The sequence below is a fragment of the Chiloscyllium punctatum genome, chromosome 9 (assembly GCF_047496795.1).
Source record: "Chiloscyllium punctatum isolate Juve2018m chromosome 9, sChiPun1.3, whole genome shotgun sequence".
Taxonomy (NCBI): Eukaryota; Metazoa; Chordata; class Chondrichthyes; order Orectolobiformes; family Hemiscylliidae; genus Chiloscyllium; species Chiloscyllium punctatum.
In genome coordinates this window covers 6,997,083-7,023,611 of record NC_092747.1, presented here as the reverse complement: position 1 = coordinate 7,023,611, position 26,529 = coordinate 6,997,083, and the positions used below count along the sequence as shown (strand labels likewise).

Genomic DNA, 26,529 nt, shown 5'->3' with positions numbered 1-26,529 from the left:
CTTTTAAATGTTGTAACTGTATCTGCATCCATCACTTCCTCTGGCAGTTCATTCCACACAATAACCAACCTGCGTCTAAAAAAAAATTGCCCCTCATATCCTTTTTAAAACTTGCCCCTCTCACCTTAAAAATACGTCCCCTAGTTCTGAACGGCCCCAGCTTCGGGAAAAGATCCTTGCAATTCACCTTAATTATGCCTATCATGATTTTATAACCCTCTATAAAGGTCACCCCTCAACCTCCCAGACTGGGCACTAAACTCAACAATTACTTCAGAACCCATCAAATCAAAGGGCAAGCAAGTTATCCTCATTCCCAAAGGGCTGTCTAATAGCAACTGGTTACATAAATGGAGCTGTTACTGGCTGCAGTAAGCTCCATAGGATACCATCAGTTTAAAACTGTCACTAAGAAAGTGAAGGGAGATCATTGGATGGTCATGTATTAAACATAGTGGAGACAATGCATGAAGTGTTTCACCACAGGGAGAAATTGAGACAAAGACCATTACCATTTTTAGTGAAAGATGACGTCAGGGCGGTCGGAAAGTTCTGGATTGTTCTAGTAAAGTAAGAATGAGCACAGATTTGTCATCCAACTGGCTTCTTTTCTGAGTTTCTGGGTCTAACTTTTTTTATAAAATTGTGTGTTCACAGGACATGGGTATCAATAGCAACTTATTGCCCATCCCTAATTTCAAAGAAGGCAATTAAGGGTCATCCACATTGCAGTGGGTCTGGAGTCACATGTAGGCCAGACCATAGAACATAGAACATTACAGCACAGCACAGGCCCTTCAGCCCTCGATGTTGCGCCACCCTGTCATACTAATCTGAGGCCCATCCCACCTCCACTATTCCATGTACGTCCATATGCCTGTCCAATGATGACTTAAATGCACTTAAACTTGGCGACTCTACTACCGTTGCAGGCAAAGCATTCCATACCCTTACTACTCTTTGATTAAAGAGGTAAGGATAAGCAGGAGGTTGGAGGAACACAGCAAGCCAGACAGCATCAGGAAGTGGCGAAGTCAACGTTTTGGGTATCATCTTTCTTCCGGTTCCTGAAGGCGGGTTAATACCCAAAACATTGATTTCTCCACCTCCTGATGCTGCCGGACTTGCTGTGTTCCTCCAACCTCCTGCTTGTCTACTTTGCACTCCAGCATCTGCAGTTTTTTTGTCTCTAGTCCAGGTAAGGACAACAGATTTTCTTCCCTAAAGAATATTAGTGAAAGAGATGGGGTTTTTTACAACAACAGAAAGCAATTACATTGATAGAAAGATACTGGATTTGAGACACTAACTCTGTTTCTCTCTCCACAGATACAATGAAAGACTTGCTGAGTTTCTCCAGCAATTTCTGTTCTTGTGTGTTTCAGGTCTCCAGCATCCATAGTTCTAGGGTTGTTTATATAAAAGCAGTTATATAGTTGCCAATAGGCTAGCTTTTTATTCCAGAATTTCTGCTCATAATTTGCCATGGTGGGATTTGAACCCACACATCCAGAACATCAGCTTGAGGTCCTTGGACTAGTAACTTGTTTTATTTTTTATTTATCCACTGGATATGGATGTCATAGGCCAACAGAATTGAGGGGAAAATTCTTCACCCAGAGAGTGGTGGGTGTATGGAGAGCAGTGGAGGCCAAGTCTCTGGATACTTTCAAGAAAGAGATGAATAGAGCTCCTAAAGATAGTGGAATCTTTAGGGAAGAAAATCTGTCGTCCTTACCTTATGGGGATCAGGCAGGAACAGGATACTGATTGTGGCTGATCAGCCATGATCATAATGGTGGTGCTGGCTCAAAGGGCTGAATGGCCTACTCCTGCACCTATTGTCTATTGAAAGTATTTATTCCTCACTTAAAAGTTAACCACGTTGTCTTCAGTCCCTGCCCTCTCCTTTGCCACTGATTCCATCACTCTCCCTGGTAACTCCCCAAGGTGGACTAGACTTTCCACAACCGTGTTGCCTGTTTGTCCCTGGCACGAGACCAAGACCATGTATTTTCACCTCTGTTAACATTGCTTGACTCTCCGGCTGTTTCAGCTCCTCTCCTCTCCTGCTGAAACCCTCATCCACACCTTCCATTGAGACTTGACAATTTGAACATACTCTCGCGGTCCCAGCACCCTCCATAAATGTGAGGTCTTTCAAAATTCCACTGCCTGTTTCTTAACACACGCAAATGGTGTTCACCTGTGCTGCGTGTACCTCCCAACCACCCTGTCTCTCAGTTAAACTCTTTTAATAAATTCTGCACACATTGCACCAAATGTCTGATACTCTGCTCTGACAAACATGATGAAATAGCTCAGTTGATCAAGCAGCCATTGCGCAATTGAAGAGTTGGTAGCGTAATGGTAAAAGCGTCTCCAAGTGGGACGATGATGGCTGAATGGTATTATCACTAAGCTATTAAGCCTGAGCACCTCGGTTCATAATCCTACCATAGCAGAGGGTGGTAATTGAATTCAATAAAAATCTGGGATCAAGAGTTTGATCCATCTAATTTACTAATGCCCTTGGGGGAGGGGAAATCTGCCAATACTGAATATCTGATAATTAAGAGACAGTGAGGAGTTGGGAGTTGGCAAAGGGGTAGCGCTGATGACAAATGTGAAAATGGGAGTTGGATTTTCAGATGTTGTTGCTCAGGGCAACAAATATCTGTGAAATAGGAGGGGGTGTAAGAAGAGATCCTTGAGGGACACCAGAGGTAACTAAGTGGGAAGGGAAGTCATTGGATGTCTGGCTACAATTAAGTAGATAATAGGAGAACATGGGTAAAGCAGTGCCAACCAATTGGACCACAGTTGGAGGAGGAAGGCAGGTCAAAGAACGTCAGCAAGTCAAGAAGGACAAGTCATGGACGTGAACGAGTACTACTGGTGGATGCACATCTCAGTGGCAATGAGGGAATGGGGTTTTCAAATAGCAACACTAGGGGTTTGTCCTCCTGATAGTCTTCAGTGACAAATGTACCCAAGATGGATTAAAAAGGTACTTGGGTCTTCAGAAACCTTCATCAGAGAATCTATGTTGGATGTGCTCCCTCACCCTTGCCTTTATATCCCATTTAATCCTTTTGGGGGTAACAGTACAATGGGAAGGGGGCTAGCAAATCTAACACTGATGAGGATTGGGAAATCCATGTATGTGATCAGAGAGGATAATGAAGAGTAACTGGAAAGTCTGGAAAGTAATGTGTGAGTCATGAACAATGACTGAGGTTAACACTCTAATCTCTCCTGCACTGGAGGGACTCTGCTTTTCAATTTCTCTGTATGTGGCTGATTACAATGTTTGTTCTCCATGTTTGTTTTTGTAATTAGAATCCTGTTCAAAAATTAATCCCGGATTTAGGGATTTTAATTACTAAAGCTTTTAGTCAGGATGAGGGACGTTTTTGTGGGCTGTTTAGGAATTAACAAAAGAAGGCAGATCATCAGTAATTACAGAGGAGGTTCTGGGTTGAAGTAAAGTTGGTGCAGTTGGGATGTATCTGGGCAGGGTTTCATGCCCTGGGCAATGACAATATAGAGTCAGAGATGTACAGCACAGAAACAGACTCTTCAGTCCAATTTGCCCATACCAACCAGATAACCTAAATTAATCTACCCCTATTTGCCAGCATATGGCTCATATACCCTCTAAACCCTTCCTATTCATATACCCATCCAGATTCCTTTTAAACGTTGTAATTGTACCAGCCTCCACCACTTCCTCTGGCAGCTCATTCCATACACGCACCACCCTCTGCATGAAAAAAGCTGCCCCTTAGGTCCTTTTTAAATCTTTCCCCTCTCACCCTAAACCTATCCCCTCTTGTTTTGGATTCCCCCACCCCAGGGAAAAAGACCTTGTCTATTTACCTTATCCGTGCCCCTTGTGATTTTATAAACCTCTACATGGTCACCCCACAGTCAAAATCAATATACGATGGCGATTAAGTGGGACAATGGAGATAAAATGGAGTAATGGGGATAGAGATAGGGTAATAGGACACCAGTGAGGCAATTGGGTTTAAGTGGGGCAATGAAAATTAAATGGGGATCGAGGTGAGACAATGGAACTTAAGTGGGACAATGGAGGTGAAATGGAGCATACAAACATGTGACCAACAGCAGGCCACTCGGCCCTTTGAGCCTGCTCCACGATTCAGTGAGATTGTGGCTGATCGGATTTTAACCTCAACTCTACATCCCTGCACATTCCCAATGATCTCTGTCCCTTTGGTGATCTCCCTTTGGTACGCCTTCCACCAACCCAGCTTCAAAGCACAGACCTAAACCCGTAAATTACCATCCACCCTCCTGACAGTCAGCAGGAGTGGGGTGGCTGTGGTATAATGAGCCTGTCACTGGGAAATAATCCAGGGGTTCTAGCTAAATTCTCCTGGGAATGGAGATTCAAATCCCACCACAGCAGTTTGTGGAATTTTAGATTCAGTTAATTACAATTTGAAATCATTAGCTTTTCTCCATGATGGTGACTATGCAGTTATCATCAATTGTAAAAACCCATCTGATTCACTAATCCCTCTAAGGAAGCAAAGCTGCCTGGTCTGGTCTGGTCCATGCGTCACTCCAGACCCACAGAAATGCATAGAGTCATAGAGGTGTACAGCACTGAAAAAAAGGCCATTGGATGCATAGATCAAAAGCAAGCACCTAACTATTCCATACGCATCAGGTAAACATAGTCCCATTCTCTCTTGGACAGTCAACAGGTGGTGGTTTAACCTGAGGGCCACCAAGCCTCAGGCAAGGGAAGACGTTGAGGAGAGTCCTTCGTGATAACCTCAGCTGGTGCAAGAATTGAGCGCACAGTGCCAATGTCTGTATTGTGCACCAGCTGTCCAGCCAACTGAGCTAGCCAACTTTAAACAAGCCTCTGAAATGGCTGAGAGAATCATTCAGTTCAAGGACAATTAGGGATGGACAAAAAGCCCAGACACAAATAATTAGAACACGAACACACTGGGTTAAACAAATCTCCATGTGAATGGAGTATAGGGGTTGCTTTTTATACTGAACCATGAGAATGATTGAAAAGCCACATTTTTACTCTCTCACGGTTCAACTGCTTCAACAAATGTCTTCTCTCGAACTTGTGTAATATGTTTGTTAATCAAATGCCTCAATTCCCGTAAGTGTCCCGCCAATGTCTCAAATTGGCATCCAGATGGTAAGCAGGTCACAGCTGGAATGTTACAAGGTTATTTGTTCCATTTGTTTGAACTTTGTCATTGAGGGAAGTGAACGTCGGCTTCCAGACACCGGCAGCTTACTGCTGTCACTGTACATGTGATTGACACTGTCTGGGGAAGCTGCCAATATCAGGCAACTCTCACGCCTGGGCAAACAAAACTTGTGTTATGCTGCTGTCTCTACAATGCTAGTTACAGAGTCCATGCCAACCATGATGTTCCCAGGATATAACTTTAAACTTAGAGTTCAGTGGTGACATCATCAAACACTTTGCTCTTTCAAGAAATACTGTAGAGTAATTGGACACTTTTACATTGAGATTTACATTGAGATAACCATGCTGACTTAAAGATATGGTTAAGTCAGCATTTATTACCCATCCCTAATTGCCCAGAGGGCAGTTAAGAGTCAAACCACATTGCTGTGGGTCTGGGGTCACAATGTAGGCAGTTTCCTTCCCTGAAGGACATTAGTGAACCAGATGGGTTTATCTTCCCCAGACAATTGGTGACCGTTTTCATGGTCATCATTAGATGCAGATATTTTTTATTGAATTCAAATCTGAGAATCTGCCACCACAGAGATTAACTTCAAGGTTGGTTTATGCCATTATTTAACAGTTTTGATCCACTCCAAAAGAAAAACTCTATGGAAAGCAAGTTGACGTTTATCCAACAAGTGAGCAGTTTGCACAGGGTTACAGGGATTGGAACAATAGGTGAACTGACAGTGCATACAATGCATGCCAAGGCTCTTGTGCTGAAGTGGTAGTGACCCTGCCTCTGAGCCTGGAGAGCTGGTTTCTGGTCCCATCTGCTCCAGAGGTGTGTTCACAATCATAGAATCATAGACCATGGAAGCAGACCCTTCGGTCCAACTTGTCCATGCCGATCAGATATCCTAAATTAATCTAGTCCCAGTTGCCAGCTTGTGTGAACAAACTGAGTCCAAACTGCTCTCAGTTCCCTCCCTCTCCTACTCCATGAAGATTCTCCCGCCCCCTTCTTTGGACCAATGAGACTCAAGAGCTGCCCCCATTGAACTTCCATGGCCGAATAGCTTATCCATCTTCAATAAAAGAAGGCAGGTACTGGTGGATTGAAACTGGGAAACTGGCAACAGCAGAACCATATTCCCAGTTGAAGGTAAAGTTGGGTTTGGGAGTCAATGTAGGGGAAGATTAAAAATAAACAATCCTCTTCACACACCCTCTCAAATTCTCACAGATTGTGTATCTTTCCCTCTCCTGGTTAATATACTCAGACAATATTAAAACACACCCCTAGAGCAGGTGGGACTTGAACCCAGCTCTCCTGGCTCAGAGGCAGGGACAATGCCACGGCACCTCAAGACTCAAGCCTAGGCTACGGATCCAATCCATCCCCCCCCGGCCGCACAACCGTAAACTGACCGAATTCTGACGGAACAAGTTATTTTCCAAAAAAGTAAACTCTCCAAGGGGCAAACAAAGCACCGTTTTTAAAACGGCTCTGTAACTAAAACCCTGGCGGCATAGGAACAGGGCACCCTCAGAGGCATCCCACACAGACCACAAGGAGAAATGTACCAATTCCACACACAGACAGAGAGTATACTAAAACCCGGGTCCCCAGCGCTATGAGGTAGCAGTGCTAACCCCTGAGTCAGTTATTAAAGACACCCCCCACCCCCTTCCCTTCTGCTTTGGGTTCCCTGAGGTGCTCGATTCATCATTAAAGACTGACAAGTCACCTTTACTGTCTCCCCCACTGCTAGCCCCGAATTTGTATCATTATAAAACAGGACTGAAGACAAACATTTGAGAGAGTGTGAGGACATACCTGTCTCTGTTAAAATGCGGCATTGTTCGAACTTTAATCCTCAGTCCGTCGACCTCCACTCCATCCACGCTTTCACTTTTTACGTCTCTCCTTAAAATGATTTAAGAAATTGACGCGAGTCAATTTCAGATTTAAATCCCTCCTTCATCTCATGTGACAGGCACTGTCGGATCTGGCAGGCTGGGGCTGGAAGGCTCACATTTTGCTTTTTATTTTCGACCCTGTCGTCACAAATGTGTGTGGGCGTTTTTTTAAAAAATTGTGTTTTCCAATTAATTTCCTAGTTATTTCTATCCCTGATTACCTCCCCAGGGAGGTTTAGAGGGAAATTGAGGACTTTTGTTTCACTCAGAGGGTGGTGGGAGTCTGGAATACACTCCCTGGGAGTGTAGTTGAGATGGGAAACCTTACACCCTTTAAAACGTACCTGGAGGACCACTTGTAATACCATAACTCTCAAAGCTATGAGCCAAGTACTGGAAAGTGGGATTAATGTGGATATCAGCATAAACTCAATGGACTGAAGGGCCTCTGTCATGCACTCTGAACCTATAGCTTGGCATAGTGACTAGCCCTGCTGCCTCACAGCACCAGGGACCCAGGTTCAATTCCAGTTTGGGTGACTGTGTGGTGTTTACACATTTTCCCTATGCCTATGCAGGTTTCCTCTTGCAGTCCAAAGGTCTGCAGGTTAGGTGGATGGGCCATGGGAAACGCAAGGTTAGACAATAAGGGAGTGGGACACCTTTCAAAGGATTGGTGTGGACTGGATGGGCCAAATGGCCATGGCCCCAACTTGCCCACCTCAAATGTAGGGATTCTATGGCTGTTTATTACCCATCCCAAGTAAATCTTAGGAAGATCCTAATGTTCTTGTGGTGGAATGGTAGTGTCCACATCTCAGGATTGAAATCCTACCTCAGATGCCTCTCATAACAAGTAGATTGGATTTAAAACACATTTTAACCTTGAGAAACTGGTGAGCCACCGGCTGTTCTTGCAGTTTGAGATTGTTCTTTCACAGAATTGTTACATGCAGAAGGGAGCCATTGGCTTCTTTACAGAGGGTGGGGGTGGTATGGAATGCACTGCCTGGGGGGAGTAGTTGATTTGGGAAACCTCCCAACCTTTAAAAAGTGCGTGGTTGAATATTTAAAATGTTGTAACATTCAAGGCTACAGATCTACTCTGGGTAAGTGCAACTTGTATAGACTTAGAGTAATGTTGGTGGTGCAGACTTAATGGGCCAAAGGGCCTCTTTTGTATTGTGTGTTCATAGCTCCTTGAAAGTGGAGTCGCAGGTAGATAGGATAGTGAAGAAGGTGTTTGGTATGCTTTCCTTTATTGGTCAGAGTATTGAGTACAGGAGCTGGGAGGTCATGTTGCGGCTGTACAGGACGTTGGTTAGGCCACTGTTGGAATATTGTGTGCAATTCTGGTCTCCTTCCTATCGGAAAGGTGTTGTGAAACTTGAAAGGGTTCAGAAAAGATTTTCAAGGATGTTGCCAGGGTTGGAGGATTTGAGTTCTAGGGAGAGGCTGAACAGGCTGGGGCTGTTTTCCCCAGAGCGTTGGAGGCTGAGGGGTGACCTTATAGAGGTTTACAAAATTATAAGGGGCATGGATAGGATAAATGGGCAAAGTCTTTTTCACTGGGGTTAGGGAGTCCAGAACTAGAGGGCATAGGTTTAAGGTGGGAGGGGAAAGATATAAAATAGACTTAAGGGGCCACTTTTTCACGCAGAGGGCAGTACGTGTATGGAATGAGCTGCCAGAGGAAGTGGTGGAGGCTGGTACAATTGTAACATTTAAGAGGTATTTGGATGGGTATATGAATAGGAAGGGTTTGGAGGGATATGGGCTGGGTGCTGGCAGGTGGGACTAGATTGGGTTGGGATATCTGGTCAGCATGGATGGGTTGGACTGAAGGGTCTGTTTCCATGTTGTACATCTCTATGACTCTATGACTCTATGATACACCTTTGGGAGGTAGGGGAAGGGGGAGCTCCTGGACACACTCCAGGTTAGAAAAGCCAAATCACATCTGGCAAGAAAGATGAGATCATTAGACTCACGCACATTCCAGCAAGGACCATAGGCATCTCCTTCCATCAAACAGAGATGTTTTAACAATTCTTTCTCAAAGACCTTAGGACAATGAGCAGAAGTAGTCCATTTGCCCATCAAATCTGCTTGACCATTCAATAAGATCATAGTTGATCTGATAACCCTCAAAACCACTTCCCTGCCTTTTCCCCATAAACCTTGATTCCCTAACTGACTAAAAATCTGACTATCTCACCCTTGAGTATGCTTAATTACCCTCCCTCAACAGCAGTAAAGAATTCCACAGATTTATAACCCCCTGAGAGATGAAATTCCTCCTCATCTCCATCTTAAATGGGTGAAGGAGGTCAGAATGCAGGTTATAGTCCGACATGTTTATTTCAAAGCAAAAGCTTTCGAAGTGCTGCTCCTTCATCAGGTGAGATGATGCCCTCTGGTCCTAGACTCTCCCAAAAGGGCAAACAACCTCTCCACATCTCCCCCTGTCAGGCCTCCGAAGAATTGCTTTCATTCATTCACAGGATGTTGGTATCACTAACCAGGCCAGCATTTATTGCTCATCCCTAATTGAGAGTCAACCATATTACCACAGGTCTGGAGTCACATGCAGTCTAGATGGGTAAGGAGTGCTGTCTCCTTCCCTAAAGGGCATCAGTGAACCAGATGGTTTTTCCAAAGATTGCCAATAGTTTCATGGTCATCATTAGATGACTCTGAATTCCAGATTTCTATTGAGTTCAAATTCCACCATCTGCTGTGATGGGTTTCAAACCCAAGTCCCAGAACATTATCTGGGTTTCTGAGTTAATAGTTCAGTGACAATACCAATGGATTTTGGAAAGAGATCAATAATGGGAGTATTGATAATCAGAGGGCATAGATTTAAGAAAATTAGCTCAAAAGGTAGTGGCTACCTGAGGAGAAAGTTCTCATGCAGTGAGTGGTTAGGGTTTGGAATGTACTGTCTGAGAGTGTGGGGGAGGCAGGTTCACTCAAGGGGTTAGGGTCTGGAATGCACTGTCTGAGAATGTGAGGAGAGGCAGGTTCACCTGAGGGGTGAGGGTCTGGAATGCACTGTCTGAGAATGTGGGGGAGGCAAGTTAACTCAAGGGGTTAGGGTCTGGAATATACTGTCTGAGAGTGTGGGGGGAAGGCAGATTCAATCAAGACAGTCAAAAGGGAATTGGATCAATATCTGAAAAGGAAACCATTACAGACTGCAGTGAGTGTTACCGGGTGAATTGCTCTGTCAGAGCCCATTCAAACACAATAGGCCATAAGAAACTCCTCTGGGCTGTAATCGTTCTGTTTTTATGAATCGTCTGGATTTTCAATATCCTCCTGAGGACCATCTGCATTCTCACTTCCCCATGTCAAAGCTACCAGTGTCTATTTATACAACTGCAGCTCAACGCACAGCACTCTTTGCTTCTGCGTTCGAAATCACAATCACACTTCAGATGTAGAAATGTACCATTGCTAATGTTTAGGGGAACATATTGATTAGAGGAAATATTGGAGCAGGGATTCAAATTAGACTGGGGTAACTACTGGAATTGAAATTCAATTATTACATCTGGAACAGAAAACCTGTCTCAGCACTGGTGACTGTGACAAAAATATTGTCAATTGTCTTAAAAACCCACCAAGTTCATAAATCTCCTCTTGGGAGAGAAATCTGGTCTTCTTACTTGGCCTGACCTATAGACCTGTACCACTCTTTGGTAAGGGTCAAGCAAGCCATCTAACTCAAGGGCAGCAAATAGTGGCCTTGCCAGTGATACACACATCTTGTGAAAGAATAAAGGTATGTTTTTTAATAGAAAAGTAGAATCCCTACAGTGTTGAAGCAGGCCACTCTGCCCATTGAGTCCGCACCAGCCCTCCAAAGAGCATTGCACACAGAACCAGCCCCTCAACCCTATTTTGGCGTCAGAGAAAGATTTTCATTTATATCATGCCATTCCCAATTCCAGGGTCACACGTAGTGTTTCACAACCAGTTGTGTGTTTTTGAAGGACAGTTGCCACGTTAATGCAGGAGATGTGGCAGACAATTTTGTCCAAAGCCAGGTCCAAGATACAATAATGCAATGCCAATAGAGAACCGACTCAGTAATGTTGGCTGAGAGATAAAACACTGATAAGGATAACTCCCCCGATCTTCTTGGAAAGGGCCTGTAGGATCTTTTACACACACCTGAAAGGATAAGAACATAGAACATGGAAAAGTACAGCACAGTACAGGCCCTTCGGCCCATGATGTTGTGCCGAGGATTAATCCTAATCTAAAATAAAACAACCTAACCTACATCCCCCTCAATTCACTACTGTCTATGCACATGTCCAGCAGTTGCTTAAATGTCCCCAATGACTCTGCTTCCACCACCACAGCTGGGAACGCACTCCATGCATTCACAACTCTCTGCACAAAGAACCTATCTCTGATGTCTCCTCTATATATTCCTCCTAACACCTTAAAACTGTGACCCCGCATGGCAGTCAATCCTGCCCTGGGGCAAAGTCTCTGGCTATCGACTCTATCCATGCTTCTCATTACCTTGTACACCTCGATCAGATCACCTCTCTTCTGTAATGGAAAATGAACAAATTTAACATTTACTATGAAATCTGAAAGAAAATGCCTTTCTAAATTTAATGCTGTGCTGAGCTTTGTAAACAATACTTTGCTGAGTCCTGCAGCCAGGAGACAGCTTGGCTTTGTTTGAATTCAACTTGACCTTGCAACAGTCGAATTCAGCAAAGGCATTAGAACAGTTATGTCCACAACCAGGGGATGAGAAAATAAACAATTTGAATTTTCCCAGTCTTTGCCCTTGAAAGTGTGATAAGAAACAGTATAAGACTGAGTATCTGAATTGTGCTCAAGTACCCCTTACATGAGGCATCTGGCTGAATGTATTGGGTCAATTCTGCAGAATTTAAATTAAGCTCCTTTCTTTGCTCTTGCTAACAGTTGAGTCGAGTCAATTTAATTTCCACAGCACTTTCTCCTTCGCTCCAGAGAGAAAAGTCCGAGTTCAGTCAACCTTTCTTCGTAAGACAAGCCCTCCAGTCCAGGCAGCCTTTGCACCCTCTCCAAAGCCTCTGTATCTTTTCTATAATAGGGCGACCAGAACAGGACACAATATTCCAAGTGTGGTCTCACCAGGGTCTTGTAGAGCTGCAGGAAAATCTCGCGGCTCTTAAACTCGATCTCCCTGTTAATGAAAGCCAAAATACTATATGCTTTCTTAACAACCCTATCCACTTGGGTGGCAACTTTGAGGGATCTATGCACTTGAACACCAAGATCCCACTGTTCCTCCACACTGCCAGGAATCATGTCTTTAATCTCATGTTCAGCATTCAAGTTCAACCTTCCAAAATGCATCACTTTGCATTTATCCAGGTTGATCTCCATCTGCCATTTCTCAGCCCAGCTCTGCATCCTGTCCATGTCACGCTTCAGTCTGCAATAGCCCTTGATACTATCAACGGTACCTCCAACCTTTGTGTCATCAGCAAACTTACTAACCCACCCCTCAACCTCTTCATCCAAGTCATTCATAAAAACTACAAAGAGCAGAGGCCCGAGAACAGAGCCCTGGGGGACGCCACTCACTACTATCCTCCAGGCAGAATACTTTCCATCTACAACCACTCTCTGCCTTCTGTCAGCCAGCCAATTCTGAATCCAGACAGCCAAATCTCCATATATCCCATACTTCCTGACTTTATGAATGAGCCTACCATGGGGAACCTTATCAAACGCCTTGCTGAAGTCCATATACACCACATCCACTGCTAGACATTTGTCAACCTGTCTCGTCACCTTCTCAAAGAACTCAATAAGATTTGTGAGGCATGACCTGCCTCCCACAAAGCCATGCTGACTGCCTTTAATCATGCTATGCTTTTCCAAATTTCATAAATCCTATCCCTCAGAATTCTTTCCAAAACCTTGCTGACTGCAGAAGTAAGACTGACTGGTCTGTAGTTGCCAGGGATTTCCCTATTACCCTTCTTGAAAAGAGGAACAACATTCACCTCCTTCCAATCCTCTGGTTCGATTCCCATAGAGAGTGAGGAGGCAAATATCCTCGCCAGCAGCTTAGCAACCTCTTTTCTCGCTTCCCAGAGCAGCCAAGGATAAATCTTGTCTGGCCCTGGGGATTTATCAATCTTAATGTTTGCCAAAACTTCCAGCACATCAACTTCATTAATCTTGATCTGTTCAAACCTGTTTCCCAGCTCCTCAAAGTTCTCTTTCACAACAAGATTCCTTTCCTTAGTGTAAACCGAAGCAAAAAACTCATTTCGGGCTTCCTCTATCTGCTCAGACTCCACACACAAGTTCCCTCCGCTATCCCTGATCGGCACTACCTTCTCCCTGATCATTCTCTTATTCCTCACATATGAGTAAAATGGCTTTGGGTTCTCCCTAATCCTCCTGCGAAGCCTTTTTTGTGCCCCCTCCTGGCTCTCCTCAGCCCATTTTTGAGCTCCTTTCTAGCAAGCCTGTGATCCTCTAAAGCTGTGCTAGATCCTTGCTTCCTCCACCTTATGTAAGCTGCCTTCTTCTTTTTGACAAGAAGTTCCTCTGTTCTTGTCATCCAAGGTTCCTTAATCTTATACTTTCTTACCTGTCTCAGAGGAACAAATGTATGCATCACTCGCCACAACTGCTCCTTAAATAGTCTCCACATGTCTGTTGAGCCCTTTCTGTGGAACAATTGCTCCCAGTCTGTACTTCCCAACTCCTGTTTGCTAACATTATAATTTCCTTTTCCGCAATTAAATATCTTCCCTCGGTAACTGCTCCTTTCCCTCTCCAAGGCTATGGTAAATGTGAGGCAGTTGTGGTCACTGTCACCAAAGTGTTCTCCCACTGCAAGATCTGACACCTGTCCTGGCTCATTGCCGAGCACCAAATCCAAAATGGCCTCTCCCCTCATTGGCCTGTCTACATACTGAGTAAGGAAACCCTCCTGAACACACCTGACAAAAGCGGCGCCATCCAAACCATCTGCACTAAGGAGGTTCTAATCAATATTGGGAAGGTTGAAGTCACTCATAACAATAACCCTGCTACATCTGCATTTTTCCAAAATCTGCCGGCCTATGAGTTCTTCAATCTCTCTACTGCTATTAGTGGGTCTGTAGAAAACCCCCAATTAGGTTGCTGCTTCCTTGCTGTTCCTAACTTCCACCCATACTGACTCAGTAGACAAACCTTCCTCAACAACCTTTGTTTCTGTAACTGTGACGCACTCTCTGATTAGCAATGCTACACACCCTCCGCTTTTTCCACCCTCCCTGTTCTTTCTAAACGTTCTAATGTTCTAAACCATTCCTGCCCCTGTGAAACCCACGTCTCCATTATGACCATAACATCATAGTCCCAAGTACTGATCCATGCTCTAAGTTCATCACTCTTATTTCTGACACTCCTTGCATTAAAGCAGACACACTTTAACCAATCCCTTTGTTTCATCACGTGAAAGATCTTCCCGATAGATTCACTACATCCTGTCACTGCCCATATATAACCACCCCCTTCTCAGATATGTAACTGTGGTTCCCACCCCCCTGCCAATCTAGCTTAAACTCCCCTGAACCACACGGACAAATCTCCCACCCAGGACATTTGTGCCCCTCCAGTTCAGGTGCAATCCGTCCTTCATGTACAGGTCACACCTTCCCCAGAAGGCATCCCAATGGTCTAGGTATCTGAAGCCCTCCCTCCTGCACCAGCATCACAGCCACGTGTTAAGCTGCACTCACTGACTGTTCCTCACCTCACTATCTCGTGGCACCGGTAGCAAACCCGAGATCACTACTCTACTCGTCCTGCTCTTCAGCTTCCAGCCTTGCTCTCTGTAGTCACTTTTCAGATCCTCAATCCCTTTCCTGGCCATATCATTGGTACCAATATGTACCATGATTTCTGGCTGCTCACCCTCCCCCTTCAGGATCCTGTAAACCCAATCGGCAACATTCCAGACCCTGGCACCTGGGAGGCAACATACCTTCCGGGAGTCCTGTTCCTGACCACAAAATCTCCTGTCAATCCGTCTAATGCTTGAGTCCCTTACCACTAGTGCTTTTCTATTTCCCCCTTTCCATTCTGAGCCTCAGTGCCAGGCTCAGTGCCAGAGACCTGACAACTATCCCCTGGTAGGCTGTCCCCACCAGCAGTATCCAAAACGGTATATTTATTGCTGAGGGGAACGGCCACAGGGGATCCCTGCTCTGACCGTTGGTTCCCTTTCCTCCCCCTGACTGTAAACCAGCTGTCCTTTATCCTGTGTCTGAGGAGTGACCACCTCCCTGTTCATCCTCTCAATTTCGCCCTCAGCTTCCCGGATGATCCATAGTTCATCCAGCTCCAGTTCCCTAACTCGGTTATCGAGGAGCTGGGAGTTGGGTGCACTTGCCGCAGATGTGGCCAGCAGAGACATGCGTCATGTCTCTTATCCACCACATTCTGCAAGAGGAACATGCAACTGCCCTATCAGCCATACCCCGCTATGCTGAAAGCCCACACAGGACTAAACAAGGAAGAGAATAAAAGAGGAAACCTGAAAACCTTCCTGAGCCTACCGGCTCTTATGAAGGTTAGAGGAGGTGGGTGGGAGGTAGGCCCTACAGTGTAGGGTCTCAGGTTTAGATTGTGCCCACTTAAAATACCTTCCCAGCAGGCACTGTTTCTTCCACTCTCTGCTCCCGAACTCAAAAGAAGTATATGTCAGATAGGGCCTTCTTTTTTATTCATTCCTCGGATTGTGGACGTCACTATTTACACCAGCATTTATTGCTCATCCCTAATTGCCCAGAGGGCAGTTAAGAGTCAACCACACATTGCCACAGATCTGGAATCACATGTAGGCCAGGTCAGGAAAGGATGATTCCCCAAAGGACATGAGTGAACCAAATGGGATTTATAACTATTTGTAGTGAACACATGGTCACCATGAGGCTAGATTTTTAATTCCAGATTTTTACTAAATTCAATTTGGACCATCTGCTACAGTAAGAATCGAACCCACATCCCCAGAATATTGGATTGTGCCTCCAGATTACTGTCAAGACTAGAGCGGTGCTGGAAAAGCACAGCAGGTCAGGTAGCATCCGAGGAGCAGGAAAATCAACCTTTCAGCAAACGCTCTTCATCAGGAATGAGGAACGAAGCTCATTCCTGATGAAGGGCTTTTGCCCGAAATGTCAATTTTTCTGCTCCTCGGATGCTGCCTGACCTGCTGTACTTTTCCAGCACCGCTCTCGTCTTGACTCTAATCACCAGCATCTGCAGTACCCACTTCTGCCTCTGGATTACTGGTCCAGTGTACCAACCCTCCCTGAAAGCTGACATTGCTGACATGTAGTGCTGAACTGTGAGAACATGCTTACACCTCTAGCAACAAGCTTAAACCCATGACTCTATGAGTCAAACTTGAGAGTCCTACCAATTGAGGGAGTGCTGTGTAGACCCAAGGTCCGACTGTAGGATGAGGCATTGAGGCAAAGACTCAGCTACCTTCTCAGATGTAAGTAAAATGAAAATCTCAATGTCCTATTTCAAAGAGAGCTAGGCACCCTGGCCAATATTTATCCCTTAATCAAGGTGGCCAAAAAGATTGAATATCTGGCCATTATCACATTGCTGCTTATGGGATCTTGCTGTGCACTGAAATGGCTGCGACATTTTGTTCTATATATTCATTTATGGGATGAAAGTGTCACTGGCTAGGCCAGCATTCATTACTCAGATGCCTGTTAAGAGTCAACCACATCACTGTGGGTCTGGAGTCATACGTAGACCAGATCAGGTAAGGATGGTCAATTCCTTCCCTAAAGGGCATTAGTGAACCAGATGGGTTTTTACAACAATCAGCAATGGCTTCCTGGTCATCATTAGACCCACCATCTGCTGCAGTGAGATTTGAACCCAGGACCCTGAATATTTTCCAGATTAGACAATCTGGTGATAATATTGCTAGGCCATTGCCTCGCTCAACAGTGATCAACAGGTTGAGAAGTGCTTTGAGGTCAGAAGAGAGGCCACATGAATGCGAGTGTACTGTCCCTCCCCCATTCACTTTGAAGAGGAAGACAACAGAATGCTCCCTCCAAACCGATAAAGTATGAGAATAACTTTGGCTTTCATCTTGTCTCCCGTCACAGAGGAAGAGGAGGCCATGAGGGAGGGGAAACTCCCACCATTTTCCTGCATTCGGGAATTACGTGTGACCCACTTGTGGACTGTGGCTGCCTCAAAAGACGAAGGGGGCAGAAAGCAGCTGAGGCAGCAGATTCCACACAAACTGACTGTGGCAGCTTCATGAAGTATTTACCCAAAAAACAGGCACCAAAAAAAACAAACAAGGAGCTGCCAAGTCCTGACTTGGAAAGAACTGGTTTCATCCCACACCTGTGGAGTGACCGATGTTTCGATCAAGGTTAAAAACAAAAGCTAAAACTGCAAACAGATCCTTTCCAAGGGATCATCTCTGATTGGAAACAGAGAGTGAGATGTCCAGGGCAGTTTCTGACCTATGTTCGATTATTTACTGACCCACCTTCAGGATAAGAACCCAAGAATTCCTGAAGACCATCAAAGACACCAAGATAGAAGAGGATGAAATAATGGTCTCCTTTGACATAACAGCCCTATTCACATCAATCAACTTCAACCTGGCGAAGGAAACACTATTAGAAGAACCAAAGACACATACACCAAACACCACCAACATCATCAGCAAGGACAATATCATCAAGCTAGTGGACCTATGCCTTACCACACACTTCACCTTCAACAATAAAACCTACAGACAAACCAACGGAACACCCATGAGATCTCCGATATCAGGGTTCTTAGCAGAGGCAGTCATACAGAGACTCGAACAAACAGCTCTGCCAACCATCCATCCCAAACTTTGGGTCCTCTACGTGGATGACACCTTTCTCATCAATAAATGAAACAAATTAGTCTGAAATCTTCAAGACCATCAGTAATACCCTCACTGGCATAACATTCACTAAAGAGGAGGAAAACAACAACAAACTGCCATTCCTAGATGTCACAGTCGAGCGAACAGCCAATGGGGAACTTCTACAGGAAAATAACACACACGGACGAAATACTGAACTACAGAAGTAAGCTTCCCAACATCCACAAACGAAGCTGCATCAGAACATTTTTCCAACGAGCCACCACACACTGCAGCACAGAGGAACTATGCAGAGCAGAGGAAAATCACCTATACAGAGTATTCAAAAAGAACGAGTACCCAATGAACACAGTCCACCGATTTCTCAGTAACAAACCCCAACAAGCAGACAAAACACGTCCAGAGATCGCAGCCACTCTCCCCTACATCAAAGACACCTCGGAAATGACTGCCAGACTACTCAGACCCCTTGGTGTCATGGTAGCCCACAAACCCACCAACACAGCGAAACAGCAGCTAATGAACTTGAAAGCCCCTATACAGACAACAAGCAAAACTAATGTCATTTACAAAATACCGTGCAAGGACTGTAACAAACACTACATTGGATAATCAGGGAGAAAACTAGCCACCAGGATACATGAACATCAACTAGCCACAAAAAGACATGACCCACTCTCACTAGTACCTTTACATACAGATGAGGAAGGACACCATTTCAACTGGGACAACACATCCATCCTAGGACAAGCCAAACAGAGACACACATGAAAGTTCCTAGAAGCATTGCATTCCAAAAGGAACCCTATCAACAAACACATTGGCTTGGATCCCATTTACCATCTCCTGAGAAAAAGAACAGGACATGACATCACCACAGAAAATGACATCACCAACCCAAGGAAACCTAAACACATAAATAAAAAGCAGGCCATCGCACCAGTGCTTCACCAGAGGCACACTGAAGATGTTACCTAGTATGGTGGCGAAATGTCTGAAAATGAACCTCCCAGCTCAGCGAGCAAACTTGCATCCATGTGACAACAATTGCATGTTTATCATTTGCTTTACATCACGTGTGAAGATGGTGGCAAAGTCACATACCTGCCTTTTCTTTTTAATTCATGGGATGTTGGCAGAGCTAAAATAAAAGCAAAATACTGTGGGTGCTGAAAATCTGAAACAGAAACAGAAATTACTGCAGAAACTCAGCAGGTCTGGCAGCATCTGTGGAGAGAGACACAGAGTTAATGTTTCAAGGCTGGTATGACTCTTATTCAGAACGCATGTTAATTCTGTTTTTCTCTCCACAGATTCTGTCAGATTGATTGAGCTTCTCTAGCATTTCCTGATTTTATTCGTAGGTATCGCTGGTGAGGCCAACATTTATTGCCCATCCCTAATTGCCCAGAGGACAGTTAAGAGTCAACCACATTGCTGTGGGTCTGGAGTCACATGTAGGTCAGACCATGTAAGATTTCCTTCCTTATACAACATTAATGAACTAGACATGATTTGCTAAAATAAAATTCCTCAGCTATAATAATCTTTTTACTCACATTTTGTTTTACTGAATTATATTTCCAACAGTTGCCATGTTGGGATTTGAACCATTGTCTCCAGAACATTACCTTGAGATTTTGGATTACAAGCCCATTATACCACCACAGCTACTATTTAGAATCGTAGAACCCCTACAGTGTGGAATCAGGCCATTTGGCCCATTGAGTCCACACACACCCTCCGCAGACCATCCCACCCAGAACCACTCCCCCACCCTATCCCTGTAAGCCTGCATTCCCCATGGCTAATCCACATAACCTACACATCCCTGGACACTATGGGCAACTTAGCATGACCGATCCACTGTAACCTGAACATCTTTGAACTGCAGGAGGAAACTGGAGTACCCAGAAGAAATCCTCACAGACACAGGGAAAATGTGCAAACTCCAGACTGACAGTTGCTGGAGGCTGGGATTGAACCCGGGTCCTTAGCGCTGTGAGGCAGCAGTGCTAACCACTGAGCCACCGTGCCATCCCATGAGCCACTTGCCACACATCATGCTATCATGATGACTTTTCAATAACTTAAATTATATACAATTATGTTATATAACAAACAGTGTCGCAGCTCCCATATCCTCACCAGACTGGTGTTAAGTTGGGTGGCACTTTGGTTCACTGGTTAGCACTGTTGCCCACAGCGCTAGGGATCTTGATTTGATTCCACTCTCAGGTGACTGTCTGTGTGGAGTTTGCACATTCGCCCTGTGTCTGTGCAGGTTTCCTTCGGTTTCCTCCTATAATCCAAAGATGTGCAGGTTAGAGTGGATTGGCCTTGCTAAATTGCCCATAGTGTGCAGTGATGTGCAGGCTAGGTGCATTAGCTGTGGGAAATTCAGGGTTACAGGGATGGGGTGGGATGCTTTTCGAAGAGGTGGTGTGAACGCGATGGGTCGAATGGCCTGCTTCCACACTGTAGGGATTCTAAGATTTAACCTGATGGTCACCATACTTCAGCCAAGGCAGTGAGGTCAAGAAGGCTGGACCTTCAGCCAGTGCCCGCCTCATTGGCATCACTCTGCATCACAAACCAGCTGTCCAGCCAACTGAGCTAACAGACTCCCCACTCCCACACGCCCGAGTATGGGACAGTCTACAGTCTTCTACCACCCTTCCCTTCACACGACAATTTTTTTTTATCATTTATAAATTCGTATCCAATTCCCCTTTGGAAAGATCCTGCTGAATCTGCTCCTCACTGCCCTCTCAGACCACAGCACCTGCTGCCCACTGAAGGTACTCTGTTTTATTTTTGCCCATTACCTTCACCTGGTGTTCAGCCGACCCTCCTGCCAGTGGAAGCAGTTTCTCCCTGTGTGTTCTTGATCAGAACTGGATGAGACAGACAGAGGCTGCTTACAGTCAGTGCCCAGTCTTTGCAGGTTTCTCTCCTGAACACCGCAGTCACAACAACGTCAATTAGTTACAACTTGCCTCTCGGTTCAGCTCCTTTCGACAAATCAAAGCTCTTAGCTTTTAGCACAGGACATTACTCAGCCTTCCTGGGACGGCTTTATAAACTAATCGATTCTGCTGTGTTTGAGATTGTCACATATTTGCTAATTGTGGCTCGGGGTTCTTAATCTTACTGGGTGTAACAGCAAGGCTGGAAGCTGCAGTTTACACACACTGTAAACACTCCAGATATCATTAACGGCAGGTTCTATGCAGCTTTTTTTTAATAAAGGAAGTGGGTGTCACTGGCATAAGGCCAGCCTTATCTGTAATTGCCCTCAAACTGCGTGGCTTCCTGAGCCATTTAGGAGGACAGTTAAGAATCAATTACATTGCCGTGGATCTGGAGTCAGATGTAGGCCAGATGTCCTTCCCTAAAGAATATTAGTGAACCAGATGAGATTTTAGAACATAAGAACTAGGAGCAGGAGTAGGCCATTTGGCCCCTCGATCCTACTCCGCCATTCAATAAGGTCAGGGCTGATCTTCTTGTGGACTCAGCTGCACCCACCCGCTCATCATAACCGTCAATTCCTTTACTCTTCAAAAAAACTTTTGCCTTAAAAACATTCGAGGTAGCTTCAACTGCTTCACTGGGTTAGAGAGAAAAAGAAACTGCAGGTGCTAGAATCCAAGGTAGATGGGCAGGAGACTGTGCTGTTTTCTTCCAGCCCCCTGCTTGGCTACTTTCAACTGCTGCACTGGACAGGCAATTCCACAGATTCACAATCCTTTGGGTGAAGAAATTCCTCCTCAGTTGAATCCTTACTTTCTGTGAGAATTAATGATATTTGCACGACCACCATTACTGAGACTAGCTTTTAGATGCAGGCATTTTCAAATAAACCTGTTTGGAGATGTTATTACATTCCTCTGGAGCAGGGTGGGACTTGAACACCAGCCTCCTGGTCCAGGGGTAGGGACACTACCAGTGCACCACAACACCCTTTCAATTCAAGATTTATTAATTGACATTAAATTCCACTTACTGCCTTGATGGGATTTGAACCCGTAACTCTCCAATTACATTACCACCATGCCACTGCCTTGCCTTGCCTTGCCTGGATGCAACCTGCATGTTAGAATTTCCATTCCCATTATGCGTTGCTCAGCTTCATGAAGTCAATGAATTAAAATGAAGGGAGCATAGCTGCCAATTTGTTTGTAGAGATGCATTAAAAAAATTAAAAATAAAAATAAAGTGTAAAATAACAAGAGGATTGCATAGTTGCAAAACTTTCAGAATAACAATGATTATAATATGACGTGATGTGAAGGTGCTGGTATTGGACTGGGGTGGACAAAGTCAGAAGTCACATGACACCAGGTCCAACAGGTTTATTTGAAACCAAAAGTTTTTGGAGCGCTGCTCCTTTGTCGGGTGAATGTGTTGCAAAGTGTGTGTCTTCTCATATTACCGAATAAAAATGAAAGGCTTACTGTATCTTGTGCTTTGTATTAAACAATATGAATCATTCATTGTCAGGGTGAGTTCAGTAAATTCTCCTGGAGAAGGGCTTATGCCCAAAACGTCGATTCTCCTGCTCCTTGGATGCTGCCTGACCTGCTGCGCTTTTCCAGCAACACATTTTCAGCTCTGACCTCCAGCATCTGCAGTCCTCACTTTCTCGTGGATGGGGAGGCACACATGCTCAGGTGGCTGGAAGTGGCCACACAAACCATGGACCCCCAAGGTCAGTAAGGTCTTACCACCCCTCCCCCCAGCAAGCAAACTGACATGAGGGGCACCCAGAAGGAGGGGCAGGGAGGAGAGAAAGGGGAGCCAGCACAGAGGCACAACAACCAACCCAACCTCCTCCTGAGAAGGCAGGCTCAGTGGAGGAGGAGGAGACGAAGGAGGCCGGGGAGTGGATGCTGGTGAGAAACAACCAGAAAAGGAAAACACATCAGATTCCACCCCCATCCAAATCCCTCACAGTAAAACGGAAAGAGGCAGCTGCACAATGGACACACGAGCAGCTCATCTGATAATGGGATGGCCACCAACAGAGGCAGAGCACCAAGCTGGGGGCGAGGGGGAGGGGGCAGGAGGAGGAGCCTGTTGGAACCCAGAAACAACAAACGTCCCGAGGATCCCGGTGATGCCCATCCTCCAGCTAACAGGAACTATGGGGTACCCCACTGCACCACAAACCCAGGCCACCGGGGGCAGCAACATTCCCAGGCAAGAGCTGAGCATGAAAGTCCCTCTGATAGACTCTGAAACGCACCGTCCTGGCTTCATCCTTGCCCTGACAACACCGGATCAGGGCAATCCCCACACCACTATGGGAGGAGCAGGACGGCTACCTCAATGCGGAGAGTGTCTAACAATTTGGCCACAATGCGGGTTTGCAGGGCTACCCCCAATAATGTGGGTGATACCTGGCCAACATCAAAGCAGACCTCCTGTTTCTACAGGGAATGTGGGACTCCACACCTCAGCAGCTACAGTAGGTGGGTGGGTTTATCGAACCACGGGCCTTTGACTTGGCTGGGGAGAAACGATCCCCATTCATCCGCCCTGGTGTGAGGAGGCAACCTCAGCATCAGGTTAAGGAATTGGTGGGCAGTGTCTCCACATGTAAGATGTTACATATAGAAACACCCTGACACTAATTACCATCTATACCACAGGGATACAGAGCAAGCGACTGACTGTGCTGTAGTAGCTCCCACTGCTGCTGCCGATGTCCAGACCGTTCATTCTGGTTGGAGACTTCAACTACATCATTGATATAGATAGTCATTGACATAGAGTCATAGTCATAGAGACATACAGCATGGAACAGACCCTTCGGTCCAACCCATCCATGCTGACCAGATATCCCAACCCAATCTAGTCCCACCTGCCAGCACCCGGCCCATATCCCTCCAAACCCTTCCTATTCATATACCCCTCCAGATGCGTCTTAAATGTTGCAATTGTACCAGCCTCCACCACTTCCTCTGATAGCTCATTCCATACACGTACCACCCTCTGTGTGAAAAAGTTGCCCCTTGGGTCTCTTTTACATCTTTCCCCTCTCACCCTAAACCTATGCCCTCTAGTTCTGGACTCCCCCACCCCAGGGAAAAGACTTTGTCTATTTATCCTATCCATGCCCCTCATAATTTTGTAAACCTCTATAAGGTCACACCTCAGCCTCCGATGCTCCAGGGAAAACAGCTCCAGCCTATTTAGCCTCTCCTTAGAGCTCAAATCCTCCAACCCTGGCAACATCCTTGTAAATCTTTTCTGAACCCTCTCAAGTTTCACAACATCTTTCCGATAGGAAGGAGACCAGAATTGCACACAATATTCCAACAGTGACATAACTAATGTCCTGTACAGCTGCAACATGACCTCCCAACTCCTGTACTCAATACTCTGACCAATAAAGGAAAGCATACCAAATGCTGCCTTCACTATCCTATCTACCTGCGACTCCACTTTCAAGGAGCTATGAATCCACACTCCAAGGTCTCTTTGTTCAGCAACACTCCCTAGGACCTTACCATTAAGTGTATATGTCCTGCTAAGATTTGCTTTCCCAAAATGCAGCACCTCACATTTATCTGAATTAAACTCCATCTGCTACTTCTTTGCCCATTGGCCCATCTGGTCCAGATCCTGTTGTAATCTGAGGTAACCCTCTTCGCTGTCCACTACACCTCCAATTTTGGTGTCATCTGCAAACTTACTAACTTGTACCTCTTATGCTTGCATCCAAATCATTTATATAAATGACAAAAAGTAGAGGGCCCAGCACCGATCCTTGTGGCATTCCACTAGTCACAGGCCTCCAGTCTGAAAAACAACCCTCCACCACCACCCTCTGTCTTCTCCCTTTGAGTCAGTTCTGTATCCAAATGGCTAGTTCTCCCTGTATTCCATAAGATCTAACCTTGCTAATCAATTTCCGATGGGGAACCTTGTCGAACGCCTTACTGAAGTCCAAATAGATCTACTGCTCTGGCCTCATCAATCCTCATTGTTACTTCTTCAAAAAACTCAACTCATGATTTCCCACGGACAAAGCCATTTTAACTATCCCTAATCAGTCTTAGCCTTTCCACATATGTGTACCATCCTATCCCTCAGGATTCCCTCCAACAACTTGCCCACCACTGAGGTCAGGCTCACTGCTCTGTAGTTCCCTGGCTTGTCCTTACCACCCTTCTTAAACAGTGGCACCACGTTAGCCAACCTTCAGGCTTCAGGCACCTCACCTGTGACTATCGATGATACAAATATCTCAGCAAGAGGCCCAGCAATCACTTCTAGGGTACACCTGATCAGGTCCTGGGGATTTATCCACTTTTATGCATTTCAAGACATCCAGCACTTCCTCCTCTGTAATCTGGACATTTTGCAAGGTGTCACCATCTATTTCCCTACAGTCTATATCTTCCATATCCTTTTCCACAGTAAATACTGATGCAAAATACTCGTTTAGTATCTCCCCCATTTTTTGCGGCTCCACATAAAGGCCACCTTGCTGATCATTGAGGGGCTGAAAAATGTGTTGCTGGAAAAGCGCAGCAGGTCAGGCAGCATCCAAGGAGCAGGAGAATCGACGTTTCGGGCATAAGCCCTTCTTCAGGAATCGGCATCTCCAGCATCTGCAGTCCTCACTTTCTCCTGCCTGATATTTGAGGGGCCCTATTTTCTCCCTAGTTGTCCTTTTGTCCTTAATACATTTTAAAAACCCTTTGGATTCTCCTTAATTCTATTTGCCAAAGCTATCTCATGTCCCCTTTTTGCCCTCCTGATTTCCCTCTTAAATATACTCCTACTTTCTTCATACTCTTCTAAGGATTCACTCGATCTATCCTGTCTATACCTGACATATGCTTCCTTCTTATTCTTAACCAACCCTCAATTTCTTTAGTCATCCAGCATTCCCTATACCTACCAGCCTTCCCTTTCACCCTGACAGGAATATACTGTCTCTAGATTCTCATTATCTCATTTCTGAAGGCTTCCCATTTTCCAGCCGTCCCTTTACCTGCGAACATCTGCCTCCAATCAGCTTTCGAAAGTTCTTGCCTAATACTGTCAAAATTGGCCTTTCTCCAATTTAGAACTTCAACTTTTAGATCTGGTCTGTCCTTTTCCATCTCTATTTTAAATCTAATAGAATTATGGTCGCTGGCCCCAAAGTGCTCTCCCACTGACACCTCAGTCACCTGCCCTGCCTTATTTCCCAAGAGTAGGTCAAGTTTTGCACCTTCTCTAGTAGGTACATCCACATACTGAATTAGAAAATTTTCTTGTACACACTTAACAAATTCCTCTCCATCTAAACCCTTAACACTATGAACGATCCAGAGGGGCTGACAGAGAACTGGACTCCGTGGCTAGATTCTTGATGGGAATGGTTAAAGTCACCACACTGCATGGCATCTTCAGCACCCCTGCAGACAGAGCATAATGTAGATACACCTGGTCACGGGTCTATCTGCTC

At 45.3% G+C, this 26,529-nt stretch overlaps 1 protein-coding gene across 2 annotated transcripts in view; it reads right to left on the bottom strand.

Moving 5' to 3' along the window:
* The window catches only part of LOC140481113 (P2Y purinoceptor 3), a 119,801-nt gene that overhangs the window by 38,688 nt on the left and 54,584 nt on the right, over positions 1-26,529 (bottom strand). Inside the window, exons 1-2 of one of the 2 annotated variants that reach the window (XM_072576798.1) lie at positions 20,888-20,996; positions 7,041-7,130 (exon numbers count right to left, since the gene is read on the bottom strand). The gene's annotated coding sequence lies outside the window, so the exon portion shown is untranslated. Of the gene's footprint in view, positions 1-7,040; positions 7,131-20,887; positions 20,997-26,529 lie in introns of those variants that run through there. The other variant, XM_072576797.1, reaches the window with a different exon arrangement.